This window comes from Cnephaeus nilssonii (assembly GCF_951640355.1).
Source record: "Cnephaeus nilssonii genome assembly, chromosome: 3".
In the NCBI taxonomy this organism is placed as follows: Eukaryota; Metazoa; Chordata; class Mammalia; order Chiroptera; family Vespertilionidae; genus Cnephaeus; species Cnephaeus nilssonii.
In genome coordinates this window covers 11,113,523-11,128,637 of record NC_137074.1, presented here as the reverse complement: position 1 = coordinate 11,128,637, position 15,115 = coordinate 11,113,523, and positions in this window count along the sequence as shown.

Here is a 15,115-nt window from a genome sequence, read left to right as displayed (position 1 = left end):
ACCTGGGCATGTGCCATGACTGGGAATCTAACCTTGACTTCCTCATTTATAGGTTAATGCTCAACCCCTGAGCCACACCAGTTGGGCTGAATGTAAACTTCTTTTGCTCTCTCTTTTTTTTTTTTTGAGTCATTTTGCCATGCAAGTAAACATACAAAAGGGGCAACTAAACATTAGTGCTCCCTGGCATATAATAAAGATGAGTTTCACTGTTGTGTGTGTGTGTGTGTGTGTGTGTGTGTGTGTGTTTTCAGAAACTTTAAATAGTGTCTGTCCCCAAATAGCACTTTAAAGAGCTCCCATTTCCATTCAACGACATGTATAACCAATGTTTCTAACTCTGGTCAGAGTCTCACTTTGATTCCTTTATCGACTCTCCCTCCTTATGTCCTATCTACCTACTCTTGCCCTAAATCAGACTGGCACACCACAAAGGCAGCACAGGGCTTTCCGGTGGTACAATTCCAGATCTCCTAGTGAGGACTAGAGGTCCTGTGTACTGCTGGGTCCCTGAATCTCAAAGAGGTGTTGGTTTTGGTCGATGCCTGTGGTGGGAGGTAAAGCAATGAGAGAGGTGGGCATGGTACCACGCTTGCCATGAAGAGCATAGTGAAGTTTACGGAAATGTGAAGTGTTGTGAGGACATGAATGTGGACTTAGTTCCTTTGAGTCAATAGATGAAAGACTGCTGTTAACAGCACTGGCAGGTAATTTGACTTCAAGTCATGAATTATTGATCTCTACCCATAAAAATGCAACAGGACAGGTGACCACACATTTTCTAATTGGTTTTGGCATCATCAGCTTCTGGTCACCTCTCTGTGTATGTGTTTTCTTCCGCAGGTAAATAAACTAACTCCAACTGTTCCGTGTCAACTCTTCCAACAAGCTTGGACCTTGGTTCTGATTTGGCTCCATACAAACCAAGCACTGTCTCCACCCTAATATTTAGTTTGACTTCTTTTTTCTCAGGTCCATAATACTCATGAGTGTTTCTCAAGTGATTTCCACATATTTTCATCCAATTAAGCAAGCATTGAGTCAGCACTCAATCTAGCTATCTTGAGTCAATGTTGTCCTGGACTAAAGGGGTCTGTTTGCCTGCGGCTCATCAGAGCCCAATCAAAGGCAAACAGGAGTATATTGCCAAGAAAGTAAAGGTTTATTTTTAAGGAAGTGGCACCATGCCCAGAGTCACAGGTGAGCTCCTGCTCAGAGACCTGGCTCCCAGATGGCTTCTAGGGGATGGGTTTGATAGGGCACTAAGGTAGTTAGGGTCATGGTTATGGTCCTGGTCTCTAGTGATTGGTCAGCACTAGGGTAGGGGGTAGTTGGTTATTGTTAACTGATCCTGAGGTCAGCCATGATATCACTCTGTCTGATTTTGCAAGGGTGTTGTCACTGGGGGCATTCTGCATTTCTGGGTCTGGAGCTGAAACATAACTGAGGCCTAGATGTTATCTCTAGATTGAAACTCTGTCTCTTTGGTCAATAGACTGGAGGCATTTTTTCCCAAGATTATTAGATGCTGACCAGAAAGAACCTCATTGTCCTGACAGCTTAATGATTAAGGAAGTGGACAAGCAAGAGAGAAGGATGGTGAGGCAGGTTGCTGAATGGGGCCAGAATCAAAAGGAAAGAAAGGAGAAAAAGTCATATTAAAGAAATGAAGTTTCTGTGTGGTTACATCAGTAAGACAGAATACGATGCCATATTTGAAAGCATTTGCAAAAAACTACACAGTACTATTTTATGTGTAAGAAATTAGCATCATTTATCTAGAAACTTGAGGTTTAGAATTATCTTGAGGTATTTAGAGCATGTTAGGTGTTAGCATTATCTGGGATCAGGATGTACATGTTGATCATCTCAATTTTTCTCAGATCCTTGAGACTACATTCAGTGAAATTAATAATAAATAGTTATCGGTTGAGCCAAGATGTGAAATTGATTTAGAGGATGGAAATGGGACCATTTGCAAGGTTCTTCTACTTTGAAGATGTTATTTCTCTGTGTTTTTTCTTCTCATTTTCCTATTGCTATTAACTTATTCATCTTATTTCAGAGCTAATACTTTGATACTTTTTGAAAAGCTAATAAGAAAGATACAGAGAGAAATTAAATGAAAAAAAAATTAAGTGAAGGGATATAGTATGGGACCAAAAACTCAAGGAGTGAATGTACTTGAGGCTTTAGGACTTTTCAAAAGTAACGAATTCTAGATACCATTCCAATTGATATTTTTCACTAGCTTTGTCATTGGCGCTTCTCAACTCACCTGGGTATGTCTACTTAATATTTGAATTCAGTTAACGGTAATCTCATGTTCATTTTATGATTTTAACACTCATATTAGCAATACACTTATCAATGTTAAGATGCCATTTGACAGGATCAATAGTTATGGAAAAGATCTATATGAATATAAAATAAGGTTATGATTTCTTAAAGTAATCCTCTCAGATATTTATATATTCATATTCAATTTAGGGAAAATTATAGTTTTTAAGTTTTTGTTACAAAAGTCAGAGGAGTAAACATTCATTCTCTTTCTCAACTTTCCCTTCTCACATTCTTTCTGTTTTACTCAATGTCTTTCTGTCTCTATTTTTACTCATGACTTGATTTTGTTGGTATATTCAGTTTGCCATTCATTCACTAAAATGACTGGAAGTGAAGTTCCTTTAGAAGGTTAGCACAAACACGACTGGTTTATTTCAGAGGGAGTCCATCAACCAAAGGTGGAAAAAATTCCAAAAAATTCTATTTGCTGGAAAATTTGCTAATAAGCTTTTGGTTACTCAAAGGCTTGCTCACAATGTGGGATTTGAGGGTGGGGGCCTGGGTGGAGAGAAGACAAAATATAATAAACACAACAGAAACTTCCTGGCATCAAACTAGAGTGCATTAGGAAAACACGAGAGAGAACTGTGAAAACAGTCTTTGTACTTTGAAAAGTGGAACGTTTCAGAGATGCCGATTATAAAGATTGGAACTAATAGCAGTGCCCCAAAGCAAGTTTCTGATTCAGGCCTGCATTTGCACATTTTATTCTTCATTCATAAAGAAATCTTAGTTTGCAAACAGGATGTATACCAGACCCTTCAATGATCTAAGAATTTCATTTACATAGAAAATTAATGTAAACACATGCCCTTCTTTTAGAGTGAGAAAAGACTAAGCTAAACTGAAACAAAGGGCATTTACCATAGCTTATCTAATTTTTAAAAATTAGATATGTAAAGTGTATGAATGAAGAATCAGATTTTTAAGTAAAAACATATTTTAGCATGTTTTCATTTTTCCCGGCACATTTATTTTTTTCTTCCATTTGTTGACTCCAATGTGAATTCAAGTAAGTTCTTGGTTTATTTGACTTTTGATTTTAAAAAGCAAGGGATGAATTTCAGTCCCTAAATTTGGAAACATGTCTCTGGAGTGAGGTCCTTCTAACTTCCGTGAGGGAGTGGCAATTAAATTGGCTCTTAGAGAAAGGGTATGATTTCAATAACAAAAGGATGGGGCAGAGTTCTCCCATACCAAGGGGATGGGATCATTGAAGGCAAGAATGTAGATGTGGATCAAGTCATTTTTGATGAGTGAGAGTGACCTTACAGTGTAAGACAAAAGCAAAAGAAGAGGAAAGTTAGGAAATTAGTCATGTGCATCACCCCAGAATGCCAGGACTAGGAGTTCTATTTGAATAATTGGCCAGTGGAACACATTGACAGTTTTAAGCTACATGAAGAGGCAGTGGGTAAGCTAGAAAAGAAAACGAATGAAGAAAGACTAAATGCCTATGGAACTATTCCTTGTGCTATACATTATATAGGTATGTCAGATTCCCCACAATGCAGATAGGGAAACGTGAGTTCAGAAATGTTGAAAACTGCTAAGATCTATAAATTTAGCATTCAAATCCCAGTTTGTTGAATGAAAGCCTAACCTTCAATAATGACAAGATGCAAGAGATATTTTAGAACCAGAGATCTGGCAGAAGGCATAGAGATTGGGGGCAGGGACACTAAATTGAGGCCTCTAGTCTGCATCTAGAAAGACCTCATGGACTATGATGTTCGAGAACATAGGGCAAACACCAGAATTCTGGTTTGTTATTTTTTCTCATTATCGAAGTTAATAGGATTTCTGGGTTAGCATACTAGCCATACTTAATAATATACCTCATCTTAACTTCCCATTAAAATATCATAACGATACACAGACAGAGTGGCTGCAGCATTATAAATTAAACACAAGAAAAGATCAAGGCCAGAATTTTTTTTAATTGTATCTCTGGTGTGGCAGATTTGAAAAGCATAGTCTTTAAGCTATATGATCTGGGTTCCAACCTCTGAACTTGGACAAGAGAAAAGCCAGCCAAGCCATTAGGCAAACATGTTTATCTCTCCATTACAGGTGGCTGACTATTAGATTGAAGGGGCTGTTCTTCTGGACACATAGGCACCGACTTCTGAATGGTAAGTGTACTCAGATCCAAACTCATGAAATTCAGAGCCCAGTTCTTTCCTTCCTTTCTTCTGTGTATATGCATCCATTTCTCTCTTAACATTCACTGAGAGGTTACAAGTTCAGGGTACTAAAAGCCAGGAATTAAAGGGGGGCTAAATGTAGATAGAGATGGGAAAAAGTTGCTAGTAGCACACTGAAGATATGAAGAGCTGTGAACTGTATCTGATTCAACCATTGTCAGAGCAACCTACTGTTAGCATTGAAGAAGATGCAAACTCAGTTCACCACGTGCCCTGCCATGTTCCACAAAATGAGCAATGCATTATGCACCTCATCTTGGCTTTTAGGTTCATTGAATCCACATTCAAATAGATTATGAGAGAGGCTGGTCATCCTCTACATTGCAAAAATCATGTATGGATAGAATTCAAAGATGAGCCATTAAAAACTAAATCAAATCAAAGCATGTGGCCTCTGAAAGGAAAATATAGAATAAGAACCAAGAATGTTGCCACAAAGGCATGCAGGAGTACTTTGCATGATTAATCTCCTGAAGGCACTAAAAAAAAAAAATACCAACACCTGGGCCTCAGTGCCAGAACTTCTGAAATTATTAGTGTGGAGGTTTGCCTGAGCATTGGTATGTTTTAAACCATACCACATAACTCTAATGCAGCCAAATTAAGAACATGACTTAGCAAGAACATCTCTCCACAACTGTGCTCCCCTCACTGAATGGCACTTTCTTGATATGGTAGAAGAGAAACCTTCAGTAAGAAAACCTTCAGTCAACCATTGTGTTTCTCCTACCTTCGTGGAAATCTTTCTTCTGTAATGCATATATTATAAAATGCTCCAAGAAAATAAATACCATTTAACAACATAAGAGCCAATAAGAAAGTGAGATAAGCTGAAATTACATGATGACCTGAGATTACTTCTTTGCCCCTTTTTTATAGAATGCACTAGAGGCCTGGTGCACAAAATTCTTGCATAGGGGGGTCCCCTCAGCCCAGCCTGTACCCTCTCCAATCCGGGACCCCTTGGGGGATGTCTGACTGCTGGTTTAGGCCCGATCCCTGAGATCGGGCCTAAACCAGCAGTCGGACCTGCCTCTCACAATCCAGGACCACTGGTTCCTAACTGCTCACCTGCCTGCCTGCCTGATCGCCCCTAACTGCCTCTCTCTGCTGGCCTGATCGCCCCCAACTGCCCCCTGCTGCTGGCCTGGTTGTCCCCAACTGCCCCCCTGCTGGTCTGGTCACCCCCTACTGACTCCCTGCTGGCCTGGTTGCCCCCTCTGCCAGCCTGGTTGCCCCTAACTGCCTCCCCCGCCAGCCTGGTCACCCCTTACTGACCCCCCCTGTCAGCCTGGTCACCCCCAACTGCCCCCCCCCCCCCGCTGGCCTGGTCGCCCCCAAAGGCCCCGCTGCCAGCCTGGTCGCCCCACGCAGCCTGCTGTTCAGTCGTCTGTCCAGTTGTTTTGGTCGTGACACCCCCTGGCTTTTTATATATTAGGATTGTTGAGTTCAGATTAACAGAGAGCAGTTCTAATAAAGACAAGGACTGCTAACTGGGACCATTGCACAGGGAAGCTGGCTGGGCTCTGTTCATGGTCACGAAACCCAAAGAGTGACCTGAAGATCTAGCATCACCAACTAAAAAAGAAGTGAAAGTGTTTTCCTGGACTATTTTCTTCTGAACTCGCTTGCCCTCGGGTGTTTTATCTATGAAGAGGACAGGTGATATGATTTAAAGCTTCCTTAAGTCTGATCTATACATTATCATATTGTTTTTCAGTATTAGAATTTGATTAGCATTGAGGACAACAAATAAAACAAAAAGTATGTTCTACTTACCTTTCAACAGTTACTTTAGATGTCATGGATATTCCAACATCAGATTTACAACGAGGTGAGTGAAGAACTTGCATGTAGCACCAACTTTAAGGAGCGGGAGGTGCCAAAAGACTCAGTAATTAAAAAAAAAAAAAATCTAGTGTCACATTTAAAAAATCAATATCAGTACAAAATATCTATGATGAGCAAAATATCAATAACCAAATAAAAATACACTACATTTTAAAATTTAGATTTGCTTAGTGTAAATTAATGTTTATAGGGTTTGACTGGGTTAATATTCAAATGCATGTTTATCAACCATTCATACAATAAACCTGGAGTGATTGCAAATACAAGGATGTTGAAAATATAGTCTTGGACTTGAAAACATTTATAATCTAATGTGGGATGGTGAAGTCTGTGGGGTAGGGGGAGAAGTAGACACATGCATTTAATTTTAAGACAAGGCAAAATAGAAGAGTATAATAATACAAGTACCCATAATATGGATATTTAGAAGACAGGGTTTTTGACAGGGAGTGTGTGTGTGTGTGTGTGTGTGTGTGTGTGTGTGTGTGTTTGTGTGTGTGTGTGTGTGTGTGTCTGTGCACACACCCTGTGAGGTAGATTTGGGCAGTCTTCATGAAAAAATGTGACTTTTTAACTGTATAGGGTTTTGTGAGGAGAGATGATGGAAAGACAAACTGAAGGAATGAAGTGACAAAGGCTCAGAGACTTGGGGATACAGAAAAAAATTCAGGAAAGGAGACGGCTTTTGTGGCAGAATCGTAAGTGTGCATGATTAGGTACAATAGTCAGACTTGTGGCTGGAAAAGTTGGTAGGAATTTGAATGTTATGAGTACCCATCATCAGCTAGATTCCAGAGTCTGGTCCTCCGGGGTGAGGAACAGAGCTGTAAACACCCTTTAAAGTTTGGAGTCCCCACAAATGAGAACCCACTGTGTTTCTTAATGCAACAGTGTTTGGGAACTTGGTAGCTCTGACCTGGTAAACTTTGCCAAGAAGGTTTAGTTAAACATTGAGGGAAACACGCTGCCTCCAGAATTTAGCTTTGAACTGACAAAAGCCACTATTCACTCCCCATCTATGTCACGTGCACAGTGAACCAGAACAAAGGTAACACATTTTTAGCGATTGGCCTCAGGTTGGGTGGCTCATGAGTGATACCATTCACTGTGTAACAGGTTTTTGAATGAAACCAAGACTGACTCTTAGGATGGAAAAGAATTGCTGTGAGAGAAAAACAAAGCACATCAAAGAGCAATCATTTTTCAAATTGTACACTCGCTTCTGGAGATGTAGCGTTTTTGGCCTTGACTTGAAAGCTGTGGTGTTGAGTCTGGGAGGAGGTGGAAGGTAATGTCTGTAGACAGCAGCAATAAACGAGAACCTCAGGAACCCTTCTGGTTTGGCATGATGGAATCCAGCAGCAAGTACACTGTATGTATCTAAAATGAATAATAACCTCATAAAAATGTAAGCAAAAGTTTGTTGTGTGTCCTCCCCTGATCTTACCTGACCTTAACCATAACACTTCTCTCTCTCTCTCTCTTAAATTAATTAAAAAAATGTTCTACTTAAATTCTAAGATACTGCATATTGTGTTTCCTTTTTGGTTTTGGCCAAATTTCCATCTATTGAGTTATTGGTGATTTTCTTACTACATTAGGATATTGTGGTTGGAAATAAAGAAAAGAGAACCCCCATTTTTTTCTCTTTTGTCAATTAGAATAGAATTAGGGGTGTTCTAAATGGACAAGTTTAAGAATGTATACTTTGGCTCTATAAAGCCTTTATTTAACTCTTATTCTTAAACAAAAAGATTTGAAAGCAAAACAAGAGCCCAATATCTATAGCTAGTGACTCATGTAAAAGTTGGACTGGGGTTGTTTATTGTATGGCTGTATTTTTGTATTTTTTAGAGTTCTTGTATTTCTAGAATTCTCTAGAAACTAAACTATGCCCGCTAACAGTGCTTGCTATTTAAAAATAAGTGCTATTTGCACCTAAAATAAAATGTTGCTTAAAAATGTGCTTGAAGGAACAAAACTTTCATTCTTCTCCATTTCTTCATTTGGCTATATGGGAAACATTCCACTGAGCTCATTCAGAAAATGTGCAAACCTGGCTTTGGGCGCAATACTAATTTTCTAAAGTGGATGGGCCAGGACTGGTTTCCGTATATTTCTTGCAATCAGTTGCACGTGGCTGGAAGACTAACGGTGATTTATAGTAATTGCCTGTCATCAGTCTATGCCATGCTCACCTGCATAATCCATCAATTGTCCCAACAATGCCCAGAGCTCATAACCTCTCTAAGGTTATTTGGTTCTTGTGTGAGGAAACACACACCAAGTGCCAATGTTCCAAGAATGAAGCCCTGGCCCCCTGTGCCTGCTGCTCCAACTGCCACAGCAGCAAGTAGAAAAGAGTCACAGGCATGTTGCCTCGCGTCTAATTGGAAGGTAAGAAGTCGTCCCCTGAGATTGTGCATTACACAGGCAGAGTAGGACAGGCATGGTCTACAAGGCAGGGTTCTTCAACCTCAACACTATTGGCATGTAGGATGGGATAATTCTTTGTGGTAGGGGCTGTCCTGTGCAATGCAGCATCCTTTGATTCTACCCACCACATCCCCCACCCCGGCCCTGTATTGTGACAATAAAAAATATCCCCAGACATTGCCAAATATCTCCTAGAGGGACTCAATTTCTCTGGAATGAGACCTGTACTGTACTTGGGGGAAAGTAAAACAGCTTTCATAATTGGCCAGCATTGCATACTCAATGCATGACATCTATAGCAGTCTACAGCATGGAAAGGAATAAGACAAGTATTAATTAAACATATTTAAAAGTAATGTATATACACACAAAGCATAGATCAACACTTTTAGAAAACTTTTCACTGGAGAGGGGAGTCATAAAAATAAACCTCCACAGTTATGGTATTTCTGAAGCACCTGTGTTTGGAAGAAAAGTGAATGGTAGAAAGTTTTTCTACATTGGTTACTATTTTGATCAACTCACTTATTTTTTTTTTATTTTTTTTCAACTCACTGATTTTAATTCTACCCTTCTGTTATATAAAACTAGAAGCCCGGTGCACGAAATTCGTGCACGGCAAGGGGTTGTCCCTCAACCCAGCCTGTACCCTCTCCAATCTGGGGCTCCTGGAGGGATGTCCGACTGCCCGTTTAGGCCCGATCCTGGTGGGATCGGGCCTAAACGGGCAGTCGGACATCCCTCTCACAATCCAGGACTGCTGGCTCCCAACTGCTTGCCTGCCTGCCTTCCTGATTGCCCCTAACCGCTTCTGCCTGCCAGCCTGATCACCCCCTAACCACTCCGCTGCCAGTCTGGTTGATGCTTAACTGCTCCCCTGCCAGCCTGTTTGCCCCCAACTTCCCTCTTCTGCCGGCCTGGTCACCCCTAACTGCCCTCTCCTGCAGGGTTGATCACCTCCAATTGCCCTCCCTTGCAAGCCTGGTCCCTCTCAACTGCCCTCCCTTGCAGGCTGGGTGCCTCCCAACTGCCCTCCCCTGCTGGCCATCTTGTAGTGGCCATCTTGTGTCCACATGGGGGCAGGATCTTTGACCACATGGGGGCAGCTATATTGTGTGTTGCAGTGATGATCAATCTGTATATTACTCTTTTATTAGATAAGATAGAGGCCTGGTGCACGGGTGGGGCCAGCTGGTTTGCCCTGAAGGGTGTCCCAGATCAGGGTGGGGTTCCCTTGGGGCGTGGGGTGGCCTGAGCGAGGGGCCTGTGGTGGTTTGCAGGCGGGCCACGCCCCCTGGCAACCTAAGCGGAGGCCCTGGTATCTGGGATTTATTTTCCTTCTACAATTGAAACTTTGTAGCCTGGAGCGCAGCCAAGCCTGCTGCTCCCTCCGGGGCGGCAGCCATTTTCTGTGGCAGTTAATTCACCTTCTACAATTGAAACTTTGTAGCCTTAAGCGGGTGAGCCCGGCCAGGGTGTGCGGAAAGCTTTGCTTCCCCTGTTGCCGCCGGCAACCCTGGCCTGCTCTCTCAAGCTCCATTCTGTTGCCATTTGTTTGAATTTGTTTACCTTCTATAATTGAAACTTTGTAGCTTGAGTGGAGGCTTAGGCCTGCAACGGCTATGGAAAGCTTGGCTTGCTCTGTTACCTGGGAAACCTTGCTCTCTGTGGCTGTAGCCATCTTGGTTTGGGTTAATTTGCATACTTGCCCTGATTGGCTGGTGGGCGTGGCTTGGTTGGTGGGCGTGGCTTATGTAGTGGAGTGATGGTTAATTTGCATATTACCATTTTATTAGAGAAGATAATTATAATTTTTCTTCCCCATGGTAGTCCATCAACTATTTGAAAGCATCCTATCTAATAAAAGAGTAATATGCAAATTGACCATACCTCCGTGACACCCACAAGCCATGCCCACCAGCCAATCAGGAGCGAGTATGCAAATTAACCCAACCAAGATGGTTGCAGACACAGAGAGAGCAGGAGGGAGGCTTGGGTTTCCCCGGCGATGGAGGAAGCCAAGCTTTCCGCACACCCTGGCCAGCCGAGGCCTCCACTCCAGGCTACAAAGTTTTAATTATAGAAGATAAATAAATCCCAACAAAAATGGCAGCAGCCATGGACCTGGAGAGAGCAGGAGGCTAGGGTTGCCCCTGGCGATGGAGGAAGCCTAGCTTTCCACACACCCTGGCCTGGCTTGGCCTCCGCTTAAGGCTACAAAGTTTTAATTATAGAAGATAAATAAATCCCAACAGAAATGGCTGCCGCCATGGAGCGACCAGAAGGCTTGGCTCCGCTCCAGGCTACAAAGTTTCAATTGTAGAAGATAAGTAAATCCCAGAAACCAAGGCCTCCGCTTGGGTCGCTGGGGGGCGTGGCCGGCCTGAAAACCAGCACAGGCCCCTTGCCCAGGCCGCCCCATGTCCCAAGGGAACCCCCACCCGGATCTGGGACACCCTTCAGGGCAAACCAGCTGGCCCCCACCCATGCACCAGGCCTCTATCCTATCTAATAAAAGAGTAATATGCAGATTGACCATCACTCCAAGACACAAGATGGCTGCTCCCATGTGGTCAAAGATCCTGCCCCCATGTGGACACAATATGGCCACCACAAGATGGCCAGCAGGGAAGGGCAGTTGAGAGGGACCAGGCCTGCAAGGGAGGGAAGTTGTGGGTGATCAGGCCTGCAAGGGAGGGCAGTTGGGGGCAATCAAGCCTGCAGGGGAGGGCAGTTAGGGGTGACCAGGCTGGCAGAAGAGGGAAGATGGGGTGACTGGGCCTGCAGGGAAGGGCAGTTGGGTGGGACCCAGGCCTGGAGGTGAGAGCAATTGGGAGGGACCAGGACTGCCGGGGAGGGCAGTTAGTGGCAAACAGGCTGGCAGGGGAGCAGTTAAGCATCAATCAGGCTAGCAGGAGAGTGGTTAGGGGGTGATCAGGCTGGCAGGCAGAAGCGGTTAGGGGCAATCAGGATGGCAGGCAGGCGAGCAGTTGGGAGCCAGCAGTCCTGGATTGTGAGAGGGATGTCCAACTGCCTGGTAGTATCAGGCCTAAACGGGCAGTCAGACATCGCTTGAGGGGTCCGATTGGAGAGGGTGCAGATGGGCTGAAGGACACCCCCCCCCCTCACGTGCACGAATTTCATGCACCGGGCCTCTAGTATACTATATCATTCTAAAGGCCCTTTCAAACCTTTTTATCCTATAATATAGGATGTAGTTTTAAGTTCCTTCATCTTTCTCATTTCTTTGAACTAATAGAGATAGCCTATTTATATTATTCTTAAATTATGATTCCCAGGATTGAAATGAGAACTTGAATCAATTAGAAATGCTTTTGTTTGCAAGAAAGAGAAAATTCAGTACGAATTTAAAACTTTAAAAAATGGTCTCACAAAATAAGAATTTCAAAGATGGTTGATGGTTAGCATTCGTTCAGCTGTTCCAGGACCCAGTCTCTCGCTGATTATCTGTCTTACCCTTGTTCATATAGAGCCATGGTTGGCAAACTGCAGCTCATGAGCTACATGCGGCTCTTTGGCCCCTTGAGTGTGGCTCTTCCACAAAATACCACGGCCTGGGCGAGTCTATTTTGAAGAAGTGGTATTAGAAGTAGTTTAAGTTTAAAAAATTTGGCTCTCAAAAGAAATTTCAATCGTTGTACTGTTGATATTTGGCTCTATTGACTAATGAGTTTGCTGACCACTGATATAGAGCAAAAAGGGAGGGTAGAGAGGATGTTAGCATTACCAGTATCTGCAACATATATCACTGTATAATAGGAAGAGAATCACTGAATATATACAGTGTGTATGTTACTGCATCAATATACTTGAAAAGCCTAATTGCTTCTTACTATATTAATGACTGCCACTGTATTTAACTATATTCTAGAAACTATTCCATTGCAATATAATTTGTCTCTCCTTATCTTGAGATCATTGATTACTGGAACACTATATTATTTGTTATTGCACCCTAATATTATTGTAGCTTATATACATAAGTAATTACTAAAAATATTTTAAAATTATCAATGTATATAAATATGTTCTCACCTTAAGAGCAAAATTTCACTTGCAAGAAGTTGTTTATTAGAAAATTTCTATTTACAACATATTTATTTTTCCTTCTGCTACATTGGAATTTCTTGTGGAGGTCCATGAATTCTCGAGAAACTGTATATTGTATTTTGTGTACATGTACATTTAGGAAGTGAACCACAGCTTTACTCAGGTTTTAAAAGAGGTATTTGGCTCAAGAAATTGTAAATTCTCATACAATATAGATATTTCAAAAGAGGAGAAATAGAAGATCAAAAGAAAAATACTCTGAGAGAAGAAAAGTGTTTGGGAAATCTAGACAGCCAGAAAAAGCCTCTATTTGAAGAGATTTCCATTTTTAAAAGTTTGAAAGAGAAAAAAAAAAGTATGTGCAGTGATAATCCTGATTTCATATTAAATTCTGTCACTGAGCTCCCATAATGGAGACTAGTTAATGCCAAAATCCAAAAAAAAAAAAAGGTTTAGGAGTCTAATCTCTAGTGGATTGTGAGTATAAAAATAATAGGCTCCAGAAACACTATCAAAATTAAAATGGCTTTATTCTTTCAATAGGATAAAGATTCAACATACAGCTGTCTTTTCTATGGGTTCTAGATCCATTTTCAGCAAATGCCTTTTAAATTCTGTGTTGATGGATTTACACAGATTCTGCAGATATTTGACTGGCCCACAGTAGGACCAACGTAGAGGAACTGGCAGGATTTAGGAGTGAGATCTATCACTTGAAAGGAACAGGAACTTGACCAACGCTACAATAAAGAGCCAAATTAAGGAGGTAGATGCATTTATTCTATATCACATTTCCTAAGTCTTCGTCCTCCTAATTAGAGGGATTTTAGCTTCATATGAGATGACCTGCAGGTGACTAAACAATTTATTATGCTATTGTATACATTCAGCTTAATATATTTTGGGAAATAAAGATGTCCAATTCCACATGTACAACTGATACCGAAAGCTTTCTTTGCAGTCTTAAATTGGAGGCCTCCTTAAGGCAAACACTCCTGATCCACGCATGTTGAAATGATTTTTCAGGGAAAGGCATGCAGACTTGGAAAACAAAACAACAAGAAAAATAACAATGAAAATAAATTCATCTTCCCCACCCAAGGAAGAAGAGTCCCAAGAGTCGAAGCTGGCGCACCATGTGAATGAGGACTGTATGACTTATTGTCTGTGGCTTGGTTTGTACTCAAATGAATATTGAGGGTAATGATTTCCACTTGATTGGTAACTACTATGCTTTTATATTTCTAAACATTGTTGTTTTTAAAATGAATACCTCCATTGATTTGAATGTTGAAATATGGTTGCAAAGAAAAATAAACTTTAAAATGCTGATAACCAAAGTGCAAAAAAACGGCATATTGTATAATCTTTTAACTTCCGGAAGAATCAAGGAAGGATCTTTGAGTGTTCCTGATTTACACACTGGTAAATTTTTAATTAGTTTGTGTTAAAACGGGATGCTCCAGGGCTCCCAGTCTCTGCCATAAGAATTTCAGGTTCCACTTGGTCCTCTGCAAACACCTGCTTTTGTTTTGTTAAAATATATTTTTATTGATGTCAGAGAGGAAAGGAGATAGAAACATCAATGATGAGAGGAAAGGAGATAGAAACACCAATGATGAGAGGAAAGGAGATAGAAACACCAATGACCAGCTGCCTGCTGCACGCCCCACACTGGAGATCAAGCCTGCAACCCGGGCAAGTGGCCCGACAGGGAATCAAACCTTGACCTCCTGGTTCATGAGTCGATGCTCAACCGTTGAGCCAAGCCAGCCAGGCTGGAAACTCCTGCTCTGGGAACCCTGGACCACCTTGTGAGAAGACTGACTACAATTTGCTGAAGCGATCACAGGAAAAGGCTGCCACTATATGAAAAGGGAGAGGCATAGCTGAGCCTGACCTTCTCCCAGTCACTGCCAAGGCGCCAGGCTTGTGAGTGAACCTGTCATGGCAAGCTCCCAGATGAATCTCATCAAATGACCCCAGGCGATGTGAAGGACAGGCTTACGGTCCAGCTGAACCTTGACTCACGAAATCATTAAAATGTCATCTTAAACTACTAAATTTTTGGATGATTCGTTAAGAGCAATGTATAATCAGAACACCTTTGTTAAAATTTTAATTTATTTGATCAAAACCTTTATTCACTTATTTAATGCCAACGAAAGATTTCTTAGTTGCATTTTGGAAAACATTAATCCAGGCAA